Source organism: Etheostoma spectabile, chromosome 4 (genome assembly GCF_008692095.1).
Source record: "Etheostoma spectabile isolate EspeVRDwgs_2016 chromosome 4, UIUC_Espe_1.0, whole genome shotgun sequence".
NCBI classification, from domain to species: domain Eukaryota; kingdom Metazoa; phylum Chordata; class Actinopteri; order Perciformes; family Percidae; genus Etheostoma; species Etheostoma spectabile.
The window spans coordinates 27,872,284-27,881,452 of record NC_045736.1 but is presented as its reverse complement, the minus strand read 5'-3'; the positions used below and the strand labels follow the sequence as shown (position 1 = coordinate 27,881,452).

General features: G+C 41.3%; 1 protein-coding gene across 1 annotated transcript in view; it reads left to right on the top strand.

Annotated features, from left to right (window-relative positions):
• The first annotated feature begins 1,328 nt into the window (after nt 1-1,328).
• frmd4ba (FERM domain containing 4Ba) overlaps nt 1,329-9,169 on the top strand; it is a 46,095-nt gene continuing 38,254 nt past the window's right edge. The window contains exon 1 of the mRNA XM_032512617.1: nt 1,329-1,555. The gene's annotated coding sequence lies outside the window, so the exon portion shown is untranslated. The remainder of the gene's footprint in view (nt 1,556-9,169) is intronic.

Here is a 9,169-nt window from a genome sequence, read left to right as displayed (position 1 = left end):
TTTTTTTTTTTGTTGCCGAGCTGAGATAGCCGAGGAAACGTCACCTTATAGCGGCCCTCACACTTGGTTCAACTGGTTTAGTCCTCCCATTTCCCTGCTGCTGAGGTTTCTATGGATTACAGAGCATTTCCATTGTTCAGTCTGTCATGAAACAGTGTGGCCCTCCTTTCCTTCCCCTTACTGTGCAGTCGCTGGAAAATCTATAATATGTCTGAATGTTACATGACATTCACATACATAACATTCTAATATATCCCTAAAGCCTATCTTGTTATTCACAATGATTATGACATTTAAAGGTACTTGTTTAGGTACATTTTTAGATAGACAGATAGATAGATAGATAGATAGATAGATAGATAGATAGATAGATAGATAGATAGATAGATAGATAGATAGATAGATAGATAGATGGATAGATACCACAAACGAGATGCGGGATTGTTCTTGGCAATTAAGTACATTGTATTACATAAATCCGCATAATAACGACAGCTCTGTTTTTGGTCTCTACATACTCCTGAGGGCATCATAACTGTGGCTGCTGAGCAGGTAATGTATGCAGGGTTTTTTTTGCTGATAATTTTTAGCTGCCTGCTCCTAGCGGAAATGACACAGATGAGAGCCGTGAGAGTGAATCAGAACGTTAAAGTTGCAGGCAGGAAAACCAAAACAATGACGCTAAAATCGTCTGCAGAGTTGTCAAATCAGGTGATAATTCTCTGTGGGTTTGTCACTGGAAAGACCCCATTTACATTACTCACGGCCATTTAATCCATTGCTGATATAAAAATATGGATTGTTGGGCCTTTAAGAATAAATCAGAGGCAGTATGGCTGCACCACCCTGAACTCCTTTTCTAATATTGTTTTACTAATATTGTAATAGGCTACATTTGGCCATTCAATAAATGAACATTGGAAAACTAAGAATATTGTATTGCACTGTGGACACAATAACCTACTGGACTGACTGACTTCTGAACATATTATTCCACAAAGGCCCCTCATTCCTAATTCAATGCATTGTGCAAAACATTAAAAAATTGAGGCACAATTGGCTCATTTATGGAGAAAGTCTACATGTATAGAGGAGTGTTGCCTATAGCACATTTGCATGAAGCGACAAACTTCTTATGAAATATATGCTATAGGTAAATAATGTATCGGCCACATAAGATACAACTTAGGATCAGAAATGGTTGAAAGTCCGTGATTTATTTTTAATTTTGTTTTTTGAGGCAGCTCAGAGGGAAACGGGTCTGTCCCATCGTGTGGACGGCGGCGGACAGAAGGAGGCGGGGAGTGTGGACGGGATCCGCTGTGGAGAGTGCGGGACACAAGGCAGCCGCTTCCCTCGCTGGACTTTTCAGCCCGGTCTCTGACAAACTCTTGCAGAACCAACTCGTCCTCCATTGCGAAGCTTTTATCCTTTGCAGGCTTGTCTCGTCTTTTAAGGAGAGAGGTAGATTCATTTGACTGACCCGGTGCGCTGAGACGCTCATCCGCGCGCACACAGGAGTGGGAGCGATCAGATCACAACAAAAGACACCAAGGTGAGGGACGTTTCCTTTACATACAACTGAACCATTTAGACCGTGGACATTTATTTCTTTCTTTCTAAACAGCATAGGGATTTGTAGCCTACCTGTAACCTTTGTTGTTTTTTTCTTTCTGGCAGCCACGCGGTCAGTTTTGTTATCTCGCATTTGCATTAACTTGCAATTACTCTTATTTAGAGCCTTCTTGAAAATTACCTGCTTGTATTTCCCATTATTTACAGCCTTTAAATGCTTTATTTTATGTAGTATTTCTGTAAAGAAACACAAACACACACTACAGATAGATAAATAGATATATAAACACAGTTTGATGGATCCCATGCCTCATGTGAACTGGTGTATCTGTAGACTTACCGTTTCCCCTGACTTCTGCTGCCTGAACGTCAGCTGGGTTGAATGTCAGCTGTGTGTTGAACTGTTGACATGTCTATAGTGCTTTGCTGGTCAGAAACGTAAATTAGAGTTATTTGGACTGAGAGAATTAGAAGAAATAAGAGCCTTTTACTCATGTAGCTAAGGTTTTTAAAGTAGGATTTTTTTTTCTTTTCTGTTTTGGCTCTGTGGTCAGGTGGTCTCCTCTCCTCTGTGTGAATATCCTGTTTCCTGGACAAAACAAACAATGGAAAGGCAGGCATGGCAGGGCATATGATATCCTGTGTGTATGTGTGTGTGTGTCTGTGTGTGTGTGGTGTTGGCAAATAACAAGATTGATATTTTTGAGACATTTTGAGTTCAAAATATATGTAGATCATGCATAACTTTTTATGTGTGATACATATTGTGGTCTGGCACACAGGTCTGGCATGAGAAAAGTCAGTGACACGAGTTGTGTTAGTGATAGATACAGAACAAAGACACAGGACTGGTTTGTATAGGTGACAATATTGAATTTGTGCCTCATACACACACTGAGGCAAACTGCAAAGGCAGCGCTGCTTTGTGTCGACTTTAGTCTGGGATGTTCAGCTGCTTTTAATGAGGTCAGCGCTTCTGATTCAATAAAGCTATTAACCGTCACAGTATGGTCCAACGCTGTTGCTCAGCTAGGAACAGGCCCAAGTGATTGGCCAATCAGGGTCCATTAACAACCTTATCTCTACAAGGCAGCCTTTAAAAGAGTAAACAAGACTAAACACCACACCAGGTCAACTTGGGGTGTGTGATCCGAGCTGATGATGTGTTCCAACCTCTCCTCAAAGCACCTGTTTTGTGTTCATCAGCATTTTTTTTTTCTTTCCCACACATCTTTATTATTACTTTCTTTACAAGGATTTGAATGAGAGCATGCGTCAGTTAGGTTATGTGATACTGTTGTCACGCAGGTTCATATGCACTTCTGCTAGAAAACAAGTGCCTGCTAGACTGGTCCTGACAACAGATTTCCTCAGAAACATCAAACTACTGATCAGAGTCTGGCATGTGGCCGGTGTAATCAGGAACCCTCGCAATTAAAATCCACCTATTTTACTCATGAGGTTTTTTGTGTAAAGGTAACAGTATTAGTTAATATACTGTACATGTATATCTGAAAAAAAATCAACATTTATTAACATCATGAAAGCTTTTACATTTGGTGTATGGAAGGTATTTCAAGGGAGAAAGCCTCTGGCAGTTTGTTTAGAATCAAAACAGAGAAGAGAGAGACGTTAAAACAACATAACATAAAAACTTAAAGGGGTCCTTCATGGATTTAGTATTGCATACATACATTTTAGGGTCTCATTTTGGATACATTTTAGGGACTCATAAGGGACAGATTAAATAAAAAAATCATAAAAATTGAAGCAGCAGAGGCCAGGAAATCCTTATTTTTTTAGAATCTCCAAAAATGCTGGATCTCATAGTTTTGCATTTATGACATCATCAGGGTAAGACTTTGGAGCGCTCACTCACAGACATTCAACAAGGGATAGACCGATTATCGGCCCTGGCAGTTTGCAGACTACCTATATCGGCAGTTAAATTACATGCTCTAGTTTCACTCACCGCTGAGTCTGGCTTAATGTCCCGCCCACAACACTATCTCACTATAGATATTATGTTGAAAGTTTCTAATTTATTAAAAATTGAATTAAATCATTCATTCTTTATTTTCATTTTCACTATAAATGCAAATCGGCTCCCAATATCGGTAATCGGTTTGACTAACTTCTAATAATCGGATTTGGTATCGGCCTTGAAAGACCAGTATCTGTCGATCCCACCATTTAACACTTTTCACATGCAGTGCAAGACTTAATAATAATGAGTAAACTCAACTTGGTCTGTGAAATTGGTGGTGCCAATTTAAAGCAAGTCTGCGTAACGTTTCCTGACCAGCAGTCAGTGCTAAGCCAGCTAAACAGTGGTTTAGTATTTAGCTAAAATACTGAGCTATTGTAACAAATAACACAAGTGATGTCAGATAAGGCTGCATGTTTTAAACTGAGCAATGACATGTTTTATTACTTTTGAATGATACTTTTCATGTGTAAGAGAACAAATCTGTCATTTCCTTTTTCAAAAGTAACGTTATCGTTTTAACTTACAGAAAATCCACCCAAAAATGTGGCACATTACTCTTGTCTAAGTGCAAGGTAAAAAAAAAAAAAAATGTAACAAGTTGCGTAGCTGTTGACAGAAATGGAAAACATGGGGGTTGTGGATTGGCACTTAAATATATGTAAACAGGCTATCTGTTAACGGGCTAATTCATTGTCAGAGTCAGGCACTGGAGGGTTTTCTAGATACAATGTTTGTGGGTCAACAGTAATCAATTGGCAGAGCAGTGGAAATCAATTCCGATCCAGTCCAGAGGGGACGTCTGAGGGAACAGGCTAAGGCCGCGTTTGCTGAGTATGATTAGTAAAATGATTCGTTTTAACAGAAATGTCTCCTCGCTCCTCTGTTTGCTGTAAATGTCCTCAGTGCTTCCAGTGCCCTCTGTAACATAATCACTCCAAACATGATTCACACCGAAAGTTGTGTCAACAGGAATCTGTTCCTCATTGGCTGTGAACAGACTCATCCGAGTACCGGCACTGCATCTCTTTTCCAAGTTTCATGTCTGCTTTGTCCCCTCAGACAGGACATCCTGACCAAAACAAAGAGTCTCCAAACACAGACATTGTAAAACATTGCGTGTTCATTGTGTGTTTCCAAATTTACGATTCTTGCATACAAGTAATACCACGAGCAGAGAGTTTTATGAGACAAAAATACAATTGTCTTTTGTTTGATTTTTGAGGGATTTTGTGCTTTTAATGTGGGGCTGTAGTGAATAATGATGTTCAGGGTTGGTTTGTGTGTTTATTCCCCTCCAGAATACAACAAAAAAACACTCGCATTAGCCCTGAAGGATGACTCTCAGCTGGTTGCTAAATCCTCTGGGAGCTGGTTTCCATATCATTTAGATGAAAGAGACTGCATTAAAACCAGCTCCATCATTCTGTTTAGGGACAGACACTATCCAGCGTGTTGACAAATACCCCCCCCCCCCCCCCCCCCCCCCCCCCCCCCCCCCCCAAAAAAAGAAATGCAGCGCTCAAACCCACCTCCTTATGAATTATTTAAAGAATGGACAGAATGGATTTATAGGTTACCCATGTGTATCAGTGGCCATTGACCCGAGCACTTCAGAGTAAAAGCCTCCTGTCCCGGGGGAATGTTAGTGGGACATTAATCACAATTCCAACAGTGCATGCTTTATGCCAGTACAACAACCTACACAAATTAGGTGAAACTGTAGTTTGGTTATACATCATCATTTACCCATCACAATGAACGATTAATGAAACAACTGGACAGAAAGCAAACAGTAAACTTCGATTTATGCTTCACTCTTCAATAGAAATCTTTATTTGTGAATTCTGACCAAAATTTGATAGCTACATAATACGATTCTACGTATTTGAACCTGTGAACATCCTCAAATACATTATGAGATGAATCAGAGCCAAAAAGTCATATCACAAATTTCAAATGCAGCTGCCAAGAATAACCCTTGAGTCTTTTAAATGGTTTTAGATGATAACTACATATTGAAACTTATTTTAATTAGAAAACAATATTTGAAACTGAAGATGGTAAAATCATTATTCATGAAGGACACTTGAAGGATCCTCTCTTTAAGCCTGTGCAATGCGTTGGCCTGTGACATCTCAATCCAGAGTCAAATTAAAACCAGACTTTCCAGGTTCTGCAGAATTTCTCAATCACACAATTTTTTATTTTTTTTTAAACAATGTACTATTGTGATTAATTTGATATTTCTGTTTTTACAGAGCTGAGATTACAATGAAAAAGTTGGCAAGGTGACACTAGATATCAAAGATATAACCATGTTTCCTTGAAGTTATTTGAAGAACTATATTTCTTTTACATCAGAAAGAAACATAATGCAGATTGAATTGTGTTCTATTAATATAATGAGGAAATATTAATTACAGGTAATGTTGATACTGAAAGTATCAGTAAAGTGTTCACTGGCTGATGGTCCGATCTTTATTCAGAATTGCTGTTGTGTCCTTCCTGATGATCACCATATAGATTTCTATTGCAGTAATGTAAATATAGTGTGCTGCTGCATGGGGTGGTGGGGCGTGGGGGGGGGGGGGGGGGCAGATAGCAAGATAAAAATATAGATTCCAGCAGGGGAGCACCTGCTTCCTGGTGGATCCACAACCTAGGCAGCGGAGGCAGCCTTGAACCACACACAGTCTTTCAGCGCTACACACCAGGCAGAATCTTTCTTTTGTTGTGTGTTCTCTCCTCCACCTCCTCATGTGTGTCTCAGACTGGGATGTAATTGCTGTGTGAGGCTGTGAAAATGAAAATCCCAACAAAGCAAAGCTTCTACACTTTTCACTGCTGTGCTGCTGTTGGCTTGTGAGGCCTGTGATGTTTAGAGGGATGAGGGAGAAAGGGGGGGGGGGGGGGGGGGGGGGGGGGGGGAGGGGGGGGGGGTCTCCCTGTGATTATGCTGGTTTGTGTGCCTCTCTTCGTCATCTGCCATCCATCTCTCTCTTGTGATCGCTCCATTCCTTCCTATTTTCACACACCCACACACACACACACACACACACACACAACACACACACCCCCACACACACACACACACACACACACACACACACACACACACTCAGGTTTGTGGCACTATCTTTGTGGGGACCCATCATTGACATAATGCATTCCCTAGCCCCTTATCCTAACCTTAACCATCACAACTAAATGCCTAACCCTAACCCTTACCTCACCTAACCCATGACTTAATTCTACCCAATCCTAAAACCAAGATCCCTTCAAACAGCCCTTTTGAGTGGAGGGTCCGCATTTTGGCCCCACCAAGCTTTGGAAAACCCACACAAACACACACACACACACACACACACACACACACACACACACACACACCAGGAGAGCTGTGTGGTGGTGATGTTGAGGGCATGTTTGAAAGCCTGAATGGTAATGACTGACCAGAATGGGCCTCCCTAGTTAAAGGAGGAGGGGGTGGACTGAAAGGGTCTGAGTGGCTATTATTACCCTCTCAGGCACAAACAGAGAGGTACATGGTGTAAAGTCTGGAAAAAAAATCAGGCAGACGTACCCCTCAGCCTCGGATCCACAGGGATCGATAGTGCTCAACGCTGTTTCACATGTTTAGTGCCAGAAGGTATGGAGGCATGAGGTGAAACACTTCTGTGAATATGTGATGCTCGGAGTCTCACAAACCCCCACAAAGTAATTTCCTGTTGAGTCAGTGTGCTTGATTTTGTCTTTTTTTCAAAACTTGCCTCAATGAGTTAATTTAGTTTGGGTTGTATTGTCACTGGATTTGCGGTGTTGGTGTTGTTAGGGTGCGGTGTGGAAGACAGTAGAAATGGAGGATGTAAAGGTGCTCACCCACTAGAGCTTAAAATTCCTCATTAATGGAGTGTTATGTGAGCCTCCTCTGTTAATTGGTTAATAATACACTGGAAACCAACACCAACAAGACTGAGTCTCTCTCAGACAGAAAAACACTAGATCCCAGACACCGCTCACCCTCCATCTCAAATCCCCTGCAGTTTAGAAAGAAAGAAATCATCCGGCTGCAGTCACCTTCACCACTGCAGCTTGGGATGAGGAGGAGAAGCAGGGAAGGGAGGGAAGTCATTATCACCTGCCCTGTGGACCGAAACCGAGCACCCTGCTGGTCCACGCAGAGAGGCCGCTCTGAGCTCTGTGACAGGGACAGAGGGTTGTGGAGAAAGGCGGCTTATTAGCAGTCACATGGAGGACAGATGTAGGTGTGTAACGATGCAATGACAAGAAAACATGTCAGAGAAAGACTTGTAATTCAATCGAAAAAAAGCTGTCTTTGATCTCCTAAGAGGCTTGGCTTCTTCCTTTTGAAATATATGGGTAACCCATATGAGTTTGTTTGTCTTTTCACCTTCTGTATTGTACTCTATTGTAACAGCTGCACCTCTGTCTCATAAAGCTAGATTGGTCATATTGACAGAAGTGTGCCTTCTCAACACAACAGCTCCTTGTGTCTGTCAGCAACAGCAACCTTAATTTCCTTCGGGATAAATAAAGTATCTCTATCTATCTATCTACATAAGCCTCTCTGGTCATAGTCAATGTGCAGAAATGAGTGATGTCTGGACAGTGCTTGGTGACCATGTGGACTGGACTCTGATAGAAAGCTGATATGGAGGCGGTGTGCAGGGCACCGTTGTAACAGGTGTTAAGCACACTGGGAGGAAAGATTATACTGTGTTCCCAGGGGAAGGCAGCGGTTGGTTAGGCTAGAGAAAATGAATGGTGGTGTTAGCATGTGCAGATACATTTATTTATGTCTTCTATTCCAGACTAGGTTTGCGCTGTTTACCTGACAGCAGTGCTGAAACAATTAGTGAAGTCATTGATGAGCCAATCGAGTGACAGTGCATTGAATTTCGACTAATCGTTTATCTTCCTTTGTCAATCAGAGTGCCAAACATTTATTTTCTGACTTTATGTAAGGATTAGTGGCTTTTCTCTGTTTTATATCACAGTACATTGTTTTAAATATATTTGGCGTTTGGGCTATTGGTTTAGATTTTTATTATGAATAATATAAAATACTATCATTAGGGAGCCCATCTTGAAAGATTGGATAAATGTGTCGAATGAATGATTTCCGCTTCACCTCTTTTTTTATGTCTTACATTGCATAGGTGTTAAATATCACTTTGAAGTGATGGTTTAATGATTTAGAGGTATTTAGGGTAATGCGGAAATCTTTCATAGGTATTTCAGTGGCTATGCAGAAATGTTTGAGGAAACTCTGATATGAAATCAGCCTTTTTTTGCTGCCCTCTGGTTGACGTTACGTGTCTTGTCCCATGATTAGCACGGGCCCCCTGTAATTGATTGAACTGTCCAGATGACTGATGATTTGTGATATTGGCAAACATTAAAGTAAGGGCACCCTTTGGTAATAATTCTGCCCAGATTTCCCGGGCGGCCCGTCAGACTCCGCCTACCAAGAGCCTGGGTCTGACCAAGGTTTTTCCTCGCCACTGTCGCACTGTTGCTTGCTCTGGAGGGAACTGCTAGAACTGCTGGGACCTACTCTATCTGTAAAGTGTCTCAAGATAA